Raw genomic sequence first — 10,599 nt, 5'->3', positions numbered from 1 at the left:
TTTCTTTCTTTCTTTCTTTCTTTCTTTCTTTCTTTCTTTCTTTCTTTAAGTTTATTTACTTTGAGAGAGAGAGAGAGAACCAGCAGGGAAGGGACAGAGAAAGAGGGTGACAGAGGATCCAAAGCCAGCTCTGCACTGACAGTACAGAGCCCAATGCAGGGCTTAAACTCAGGAACCTTGAGATCATGATCTGAGTGGAAGTTGGACACTTAACCAACTGAGCCACCCAGGCACCCCTTTATTATTTTTTAATATATTTTTTTGAGAGACAGAGAACTAGTGGGGGAGGGGCAGAGAGAGAAGGGGACAGAGGATCTAAAGCAGGCTCAGTGCTAACAGCACAGAGCCTGATGTGGGGCTCAAACCCATGAACCGTGAGATCATGCCCCGAGCCGAAGTCAGATGCTTAACTGACTGAGCCACCCAGGCACCCCTTTAAAAAGTTTTTTTTTATTATGTTTATTTTGAGAGAGGGAGACAGAGACAGAGTGTGAGTGGGGGAAGGGCAGCGAGAGGGGGAGATAGAATCCAAAGCAGGCTCAGGCTCCGAGCTGTCAGTGCACAGCCCGACTCGAGGATCGAACCCACATGTGTGGGTGTGAGATCATGACCTGAGCCGAAGTTGGATGCTCAACCAACTGAGCCACCCAGGTGCCCCGGCACCCCCCCCCCTTTTTTTTTTAGAGAGAGGGAAAGAGAGAGAGACAGAGAATCCTAAGCAGGCTCCACGCTGTCAGCACAGAGCCCAATACTGGACTCAAGCTCATGAACTGTGAGCTCATGACCAGAGCCAAAGTCAGATGCTTAACCAAAGGAACCAATGGACATTTCTGAATCCAGATGGTTGCAGAGCTAATGGAGAGAGAGAGAATCCATGGGTCTATTTTTAATGTTGTCTTCTTGTTGGATCTGTACCTTTGCCAAGGTCACTTGTTTCGTCTAAGCCTCAAGTGGCTTATCTGTAAAGTGGGGGTAAAAGTCATTCTTACTTCACAGGGCTCTGTGGAGAATTTAGTGACCTACTGAGCACCTATTTGCCAAGCACTATTGTGAACACAACAGGGAAAAAAACCTTGCCCTCCTAGAGTTGTGTGGAGCTAGAGGAGAGACCCAGAAAGTAAGTAATAATCACAAGGGTCATAATAATCACAATAAATAAAATATACATGAAGAAGAGAGAGTATACGTAAACCACCCGGTGCCTGGCCTGTGGCGAGCACTCCGTGAATGGTAGCTATTACAATCACTAAGTGAAAGCATTTTGTAAAGCAGGGCAGCACAGCAGAGAGGTAGGTCTCCTTGTGACAGACAGAAAGCTTAAATGTTGCTTCATTTAAGCTTTACCTCATCTCTGCCCAATTAAGTTTCATTCGGCTCCAAGGCCCCTCTCGAATTGCCTGCTTGCAATCCTGGTCTCTTATGGCGTAGAGCTTTCTTCCCTCTTCTTTTCGGCCAGCATTTAGCAAACGCCACTTTTGCTGGATGCCGGGGCTGTGAAGCAGTAGGGGTGTGGTTAGGAGGGAGGTGGGGTGTGGTTGGGGGGAGCCCAGAGACCAGGCAGAGGAGAGCCAGGCTGTGTAAGAGTATGGCTGCCTTGGTTTTATGCTGCCAGGAGAGACCCTGAAGGCTTCTAAACTAGGTGATGAAGTTAGCAGATAGACTAAGACTTCACATTCTTGGCTTAAATACATTTCAATAAAAGTGGACATTTGCATTATGGTCAAAAGCATAATCTGTATTTAAGCCCCATCAAGCGTGGAGATATGAGGACGTGTGGAAGTGCAAAGACCTCAGGGCAAATAATGTCTCAAAGTGAAGACGGTATGCTGCTAGATCAGCAAGAAATGTGGCAGAATGGAGCAGGGAGGTTTCGGAACTGGGTAAACCTGGGTTAGCACTATTTACCAGCAGCAAGCTATTCCACCTTGGTGAGAGGGTAAATAACCCCGCAGCTTTCAGAGTTGCTGAAAGGATTAAAGAAAACATCCACCAAGTGCCTGACACTTACTAGGTGCATGATAAGAGGCATACATCATTATTATTATTTTACATTTACTTATTTTTGAGAGACAGAGATAGAGCACGAGTGGGCGGGGGGCAGAGAGAGAGGGAGACGCAGAATCGCAAGCAGGCTCCGGGCTCTGAGCTGTCAGCACAGAGCTGGATGTGGGGCTCGAACTCACAGATCCTGACCTGAGCCGAAGTCAGCGGCTTAACTGACTGAGCCACTCAGGGGCCCCGAGTTTCTTTTGTTAACTGCCTGCTTAAGCCATTGTTATCTGACCATTTTCCTGTAGAGATGTTTCCTATTGACTTTTTAAGAATTCGTTTATTAAGGGGGCACCTGGGTGGCTCATTTGGCTAAGATCTGACTTTTGATCTTAGCTCGGGTCCTGATCTCAGGGTAGTGAGTTCAAGCCTCACTGGGTGTGAAGCCTATTTAAAACAGAACAAAACAGGGGCACCTGGGTGGCTTGGTCGGTTAAGCATCTGAATTCGGCTCAGGTCATGATCTCACAGTGTGTGGGTTCGAGCCCCACGTCGGGCTCTGTGCTGACCGCTCAGAGCCTGGAGCCTGTTTCAGTCTGTGTCTCCCTCTCTCTCTGCCCCTCCCCTGTTCGTGCTCTGTCTCTCTCTGTCTCAAAAATAAATAAACGTTAAAAAAAATTAAAAAAATAAAATAAAACAGAACAAAACAAAACAATTCTATCAGGAATCTTAACTCTTTGTCGTATATGTGACAAATATTTTCCCCACTTCATTGTTTGTCTTTAACCTTGTGTGTGATATTTTGTTGCTGTATATGCACTTTTAATTTTATGTAGTGAAATCTATCAGTTTTACCTGATGGGTCTTTTTTTTTTTTTTTTAACTTTTATAACATGCTTAGAAATCGTTCCAGTTCCCGAATTATAAAAATAGCCACTTTTTTTTCTCTCTCTCTCAATACTTTCATTGTTTCTTTCATGACATATAAATCTTTGATTTAGGTGGAAGGTAGATTTAAGAAGAGGGGCGGAGCTCCAGTTTCATTTTTCTCCAAATGGCTACCCAGTGGTCCTGTTCTGTTTATTGCCTTCCATCTTTTCTCCATCAATTTGAAATGTTACCTTTATTATGCACTGCAATTCCTTGTACACTTGGTTCTATTTCTGTAGTCTATTCAGTTTAGTTGGTCTATTTTTTTCTTTTGTAAAAATTGCACTTAGTTGGCATAGCTACTGAATGCATTTTAATATGTCCCAACTCATTAATCTTCTTCAAACTCTTTTTGGCAGTAGGGCCGAATGGCTAAATTCGTAGAGCTTGGTTTCATTCAGCCAGCCTGAACTTTAATCCCAGGCTAGCCGCTCACTAGCTGTGTGATCTTGGGCAAGTTATTTTTTTCTCTCTGAACCTGTGCTTCCTCATCTGTATAATGTTGATAGGAATGGTACTACCTTAGCGTGTTTTTGTGAAGACGGGCTGAAATGATGCATAGCAAGCTCTTGGGATAGGCTCTGGCACGTGGTAAATGGTCAGTAAATGTTGCATCCTTTTTGTTATGAAAATGGTGCATCTGTTTTTCCAGTTGAATTTTAGGGCAGGGCAGTAAATAGGCCTACAATCCCTGACCTCATCTGCCTTACAGTCTAATTCAGGAGCAGACACTGAAGAAGTCATCATCAGTGTCAAGAATGAGTTCTATTTTTCCCCATTATAATTTGAAAGAAGCATAGGGAGTATATCAGACTCTATGAGTTTAGGGCAGCAGGGAAAGCCTTGCTGAAGAAATAGGTAAGGGGGCATCCAGGATGACTCTGCACCCCTCTCTTGCTCCCCCTCCACTGCAGACCAGTGTTAGCACCCAATCCTGCTTGAATGAACCCATTCAACAACCTAAGAGCTCCCACTCTTGGGTCAAGCCCAGTGCTGTTGTGTCTGCGTACAATTTATCTGGAAAGAGGGTCCCCTGCTTTTCAGTGGACTTCACAAAATTTAAGAACCATTCAGAAGGAAGGTACTATGTCTGTGTTAGTTATCTACTGCTGTGTAACAAATTGTCTCAAAACTTAGTGCCTTAAAACAGTAAGTATTTATTATCTCATACAGTTTCTGTGGGTCAGGAATCCAGGAGTACCATATTCGGGTGATTCTGGCCCTGGATCTTTCATGAGGTTGCAGTCAAGAAGATGTTGGCTAGGGCTGAAGTCATCTGAAAGCTTGTCTGGGGTTACTGCCATGTGGACCTCTCCATAGGGGCTGCCTGAGTGTCCTCATGACATGGTGGCTGGCTTCCCCCAGAGGGTGAAATCCAAGAGAATAAGGCAGAAGTTGCCATGTCTTTTATGACCTAGCCTCAGAAATCATACAGTTATTTCCAAATATCCGTTTGGGTCTACAGTTCAGCCCTCTTCCAAGTGGGGACTAAAAAGGATGTGAATAATCAGGGTTGGGAATCATTGGGGGCTGTTTTGGAGGCTGGCTACCAGTGCCTTAGAAGGAGTTTGGAATGAGGGGTTTGAGTCTAAGTCTTGACTCCAACAGAGCTAACTATGGGATTTTGAGAAAGTTCCTTTGATTTATTGGCCCTGATACAGCCAAGGCTGTGAAAGCCACTTATCTAAGCCCTCAACTTCACATACAGACATTAGCAATTATTGAAGAAGGGGAGGAAGAATAGCCATTTGGGGCAGGGTGTAAACTGTTTTCATTTCAAAACATTGAAAAGGAAGAAGCCATCTACCAATCATCACATTAGTACCACCACTCTTAGAATTTTGGTGTTAAAATGCACTTTAAACTGACACGGAGACCAGAAAGATTTATAGTAGGAAGGAGTATAGCTCTCTGGCATTAAGAGAGATTAAAAATTGGGATGGGCTCCTTAATGAGGTCCTGAAATCTTCACTTAAAAACGTTAAAGAATCTGGCAGGTGGCTGATATTTCCCACAATTCTGGTAAAAAAACAAAAAAAAACAAAAAAAAAAAAAACAAAAAGGAAAGTCATCCCTTTACGGCCTTTGGGGGTGGGGGGGGGGTCCCATTTTTTTTTTTTATAGTTTATTTATTTTGAGAGAGAGAGAGAGCATGAGCAGGGCAGGGACGGAGAGAGAGGGAGAGAAAATCCCAAGCAGGTTCCACGCTGTCAGCGCAGAGCCTGACATGGGGCTTGATCCTGTGAACTGTGAGATCATGACCTGAGCCAAAATCAGGAGTTGGACATTTAACCGACTGAGCCACCCAGGTGCTCCCCACAAATCTTTTTAAAGTAAAATTAAAGGAGGAATTTTTATTGAAGATGTTCCCTCACAGGGCGCCTGGGTGGCTCAGTCGGTCAAGCGTCTGATTCATGAGCTTCAGCCCCGTGTTGGGCTTTGTGCTGACAGCTCAGAGCCTGGAGCCTGCTTCAGGTTCTGTGTCTCCCTCTCTCTCTGCCCCTCCCCTGCTTACACACACACACACACTCTCTCTCTCTCTCTGTCTCTCTCAGAAATAAACATTTTAAAAAATTGAAAAAAAGTAAAGGTGTTGAGCATGAACATTTTAATATTTTCAACATACTTGTATATGAGTAGCACATATTCATTCTAGGAGATTTGGAAAATACAGACAAGTATAAAGAAGTGAAAAACATTACATCTGCCACCATAATCTAAATGCTTTGTTTTGTGGTTGAATTAAAAAAATACTTTTCAATTATAAAAATGTAATACTGGGGCGCCTTGGTGGCTCAGTCGGTTGAGCGTCCAACTTTGGCTCAGGTCATGATCTCACGGTCCGTGGGTTCGAGCCCCGCGTCAGGCTCTGTGCTGACAGCTCAGAGCCTGGAGCCTGTTTCAGATTCTGTGTCTCCCTCTCTCTGACCCTCCCCCGTTCATGCTTTGTCTCTCTCTGTCTCAAAAATAAATAAAAACGTTAAAAAATAATTAAAAAAAATGTAATACTTCGTAGAAAAAAAAAGATAGGAAGAAAACCAAAATCTGACCTCAGTCTTACAACACAGAAGTAACCATTATTACCATTTTGGTGGAATAAAATGGAATTTAAACACCTTTTTCAGCCTCATGGGAGACTGAAAAACAGGAGTGGATTTGAACGATGGTGAATGGCAGGTAAACTGAGTTAGGGCTGCCCATGATGTGGGCAGATTCTGTGCCTAAAAAATGCCAGTGAGGTCATGAAGTCTGATCTTTACAATTTGCATAAATACGTGTGGGTGAAATTTTGCCTGGGTCTTTCCCAATTCTGCTTGGCACATTCCAGATAACTGTTTAGGGGAAACAGTTCAGTGGGAAATTAATCCTCAGGGATTTTGTCCAATAAAGTAATTATCGAGTAAGGTCATTTATTCAACAGACTGAATGCCTACCATGTGCCAAGACTGTGCCAGATGTTGGGGGAGTGATGATGGACCCAAGAAGATGCTAAGAATACAGACAGTAAACCAAAAGCCATACAAATAAGTGAAATGTGGGAGGAACCAGGAGAGAAACACATTCGCTGATCATCTGTTACTCTGGAAGTTTAGTAAATGGGGTCTCACTTAATCATCTGGAACCTAGCAGAGGTAATTTGACCTCTGAACCTCAACTTCATTTGAGAATAGGGACAGAATTACTGGGAGAGAATGTTTGTTTGAGTGGAAAACTGTTCCAGAGCTTAGTTCACTGAAGTATAAAAAGGAGGCACTTTTTATACTTTAGGCTCTAAAGCTTTTGTGAGGCAAAGAGAGCTGGCATTTAGTGAGTCTCCTGTGTGCAATTCACTTTAGAAAGATCCTATTTAGGGGCACCTGGGTGGCTCAGTCGGTTAAGCGTCCGACTTTGGGCTCAGGTCATGATCTTGTGGTGTGTGAGTTCAAGCCCCACATCAGGCTCTGTGCGGACAGCTCAGAGCCTGGAGCCTGCTTCGGATTCTGTGTCTACCTCTCTCTCTGCCCCTCCCTCCCTCATGCTGCGTCTCTCTCTCTCAAGAGTAAATAAACACTAAAAAAAATTAAAAAAAAAAAGAGAAAGATCCTATTTAATCCCAATTCCACCTTTTGAGTTAATGAGAAGTTTCAGAACTTGACCAAAGCCAGTCAGCTAGAGAGGAACTGCAAAAGAAGATTCAGACCCAGGCCAGCTGATGTCCAAAGCTCATGGCAATGCATTATCTCACAGTGGGGTTGAGGGGTGTCCTTTTGGGAGTTCCTGAGTCTGCTGGTGCTGTGTGTTATTCAAATTCCTGAATGTGTGCTTTGCTTGTAACTGTGCAGTTTGAAAACAGTGACTCATCCCCAAACAGAGCAGGGTTGAATACAGTCCTGTTTATCTTACACTGCCCTGTGGCACCTGTGTTGACTTAAAAGCTGATTTGTAATAAAAGCAGTGTTATAAAATGGAAAACACACACACCAAAACCAAAATGTATAGGTTGTTTTTTGGTGCTTCTGACAACAGAATAAACGTGAGTCTTATTTGCTTTAAAAAAAAAAAAAATCACAGCTACTTAAGGTTTAGTGACTGACGTCCATTTTCAACACAGTATTTCATACAGTCCTCTGAATGTACTCTTTTCACACTTAACTATGATGCCATCCGTTTCTGTTTAATTCTGTAAGGGCAGAGACCTTGAAATAGTCACATCTGGATTCCCCCTGTGGCTTGACCGAAATGTGGAGCCAGTCAGTATTGGCTGAAAGAATTAAAGTCATTTCCAGTGTATTAGCTTTTTTTTTTTTTTTTTGGTCACTGTAAGAAGTTACCACAGGTTTAGTGGCTTAAAACAACATTCATTTATATCTCATGCTTTCTGTGGGCCAGAAGTCTGTGCATAGTGTGGTTCGGTAGGTTCTCTGATACAGCTAAAATTGAGATGTTGGCAGAACTACATTCCTTTCTGCAGACTTGGCAAGAGGGGGTTACTGCTTGCGAGCTTATTCAGGTTGTGAGAATTCTGTTCCATGACCTTATAGGATTGAGGTCCTGTTACTTGCTGGCAGGACTTGTTCTTAGCTTCTAGAGGCTGCCTACATTCCCTAGCTCATGGCCCCCTTTAAAGGCAGCAACACTGGGTTGAGTTCTCTCAAGCTTCAAATCTGATTCCTCTCCTGCCTCATCTTTCCAAAGCATCTCTTCTGCCTTCTTCTTCTGCTTTTAAGGGTATGTGTGATTACACTGGACTCACCCAAATACTCTGGGGTAATCTTGTTGTTTTCCAGTCCTCAAGTCTATCTTCAAAGTCAATTTTGTGGTGGAATGTAGCATATTCACAGGGGCCCGGGACCAGGGCATAGAGAGTTTGGGGGTTGTGTGTTGGGGTAGGCATTATTCTGCCTACCACAGGGCCTGTGATAAACATGTAAATTTTATGTTTTTAATGATTTTTAAAGTTTATTTATTTTGAGAGAGAGAGATAGAGAAAGCATGAGCAGGGGAGAAGGAGAGAGAGAGAGAAAGAGAGAGAGAGAGAGAGAGAGAGAGAGAGAGAGAGAATCCCAGGCAGGCTCCACACTGTCCGCACAGAGCCCGAAGGGGGGTTTGAACTCATGAACCACCATGACCTGGGCTGATATCAAGAGTCGGATGCTCAACCGAGCCACCCAGGCGCCCCTAAACATGTAAATCTTAGAGTGCATCTTCTCTAGTTACTCCTTGGAGATCAAAGGAGGGCGAAGCTACTCAAGAAGAAAACATTTGAAACAAGTCAAATGACTTGTCAAAGGTTACTGTGTCAGCTGTAGATAAAAAAAAAAAAAAAAACTTTGTTGAAAAAAAATCAGGTCGAACAATTTTTTGGTGGTGGTGGTAGGGGTTTGTTCTTCCTTGTCCCCTTCTTGGGGTGAAGTAAGAAGGGGAGAGATTTCATTTCACCTTCTATAGTCTATTCCCTTTGCAGTATTTCGTTTATTGGACACGAACATCTTCTGTGTGAGGAGCATTAAAGCAGGAGCACTGAATTCTGTGGTGCCTCTTAGCACCGGCTCTCCCATGTGCTAACATCAGGGGATGGAAGGTTATTTCGTTACCCAGGGAAACCTTTCAAATTGTGGCCATTGACCCCGCCTCCCTAATATTTAAGGCCTGGCTGCTCATTAATCCAGTTTAGGACTGATTTTAGGAACGTTTCTGGACAAACAGGTACAAAAACCCTATGTGCTGGGCACTCTGAACCAAATTTCATTTCATATTCAGCAACCAAGGCTCAGAGAGGCTACATACATTGCCCACTGTCTCTCAGCGTGTACTAATTATTAAACACTTGCTCTATGCTAGGAGTCAAATTACATGGAAGTCTCCCTTCACACCTTCCCAACTGCCATGTGTTTTATGCTCATTTTAATCCCAATAGTGCTCTGAGGTATTATTAGACTAATGTTGTAGATTAGAAAATTTGAAGCTCAGAGAGGTTGAGCCCCTACTTTTAGGTCGATACCCAGGGAGTGACCTAACCAGAATTCCAGCGTAGGAGTGTCTACTTTTGACTCCAGGGCCTGTGTTCTCTCCAGGGTACTGCCTCTAAGAAGGCCTCCAGTGCATTGCGGTCAGTATGGCCCCAAAGTCCAAGTTCTTTACACCTCATTATCACGAAGTTCACCAAGTGGTAACATTCTAGGCTGCGGGTGCAGCTTCTGCAAATATAGCTTCTGCAAACACATAGCGGCATTAGGGGCATGAGAGCAGAGGAGGAAATGGGGAACTGTTTAGGTCCATCAAGCGTGGAATAACCGTTTTACTGGTATGAGTGTCTCATTGTCTCATTATTATGCGGCAGTGAGTCATTCAGGGAAGGACCAAAAGGGAAAGTCCTGCCCCTTGTCATCTTTTTGAAGTGTCAGTGAGAACCGTTTAGGCGGGGAGAGGCATAAAGTGGGCCCTGGGAGTCGAGCTACCAGTTCTCCATCCTCACCCTTAACCGCCTGGGGGCCCGGAGGCGAGAAGCGCCGAAGGGGTTAAGTGTGGCAGGGGAGCCCAGCCACCGCCCCTTCCCAGCATTGCCTCCCAGAATGCCTCAGGCTCGTATCCAGTTCCCGCACCTCGCGAGACTCCGCCCAGTCTCTTCCCCGAACGACTGCCCGTCCCCCTTCTTTACCGAGGTTTGCGCGAGGCGGAGGAAGGGAGGGGAGGGCGGAAAAGACGGGCCGCGAGAGGTACGCCGGGAAGTGTGGTCCAAGCGCTTCATGCAGCCATATTCTTCCGGAGCCGGGGAGGCCAGAGAGGCAGTCGGGACTACAATTCCCAGCCGCCTTTTCGGTTTGTTTTTGTTCAAAAAAAAAAAAAAACCCACACTCCCCCTCCTCACTCTTCACACACACTCACACACACACACACCCACGGCAGACACGCACACACCCGGGCGCCGAAGGGAAAGCCGCGTCTCGCTTTCCCGCCCCGCCGGCAGTCCTGTCTCGGCCCCTCAGCAGAGCGGGAAAGCGGAGGCTGGAGCCGTGACCTCTGACCCCGTGGTTATGCGGAGCCGCCGCATTCCTTAGCGATCGCGGGGCTGCCGCCGCCGCCGCTGCTGCCGCCGCCGCCGCCGCCACCACCGCCGTGGGCGACTGACGCAGCGCGGGCGCGTGGAGCCGCTGCCACCCCTCCCCCATCGCCGCCCTCGCGCCGGGTCTCGCGCCAGCC

This window comes from Herpailurus yagouaroundi, unplaced genomic scaffold (assembly GCF_014898765.1).
Source record: "Herpailurus yagouaroundi ecotype Mexico unplaced genomic scaffold, PumYag 196, whole genome shotgun sequence".
In the NCBI taxonomy this organism is placed as follows: domain Eukaryota; kingdom Metazoa; phylum Chordata; class Mammalia; order Carnivora; family Felidae; genus Herpailurus; species Herpailurus yagouaroundi.
The sequence above is the reverse complement of the archived record's forward strand: the minus strand, read 5'-3'. Positions refer to the sequence as shown.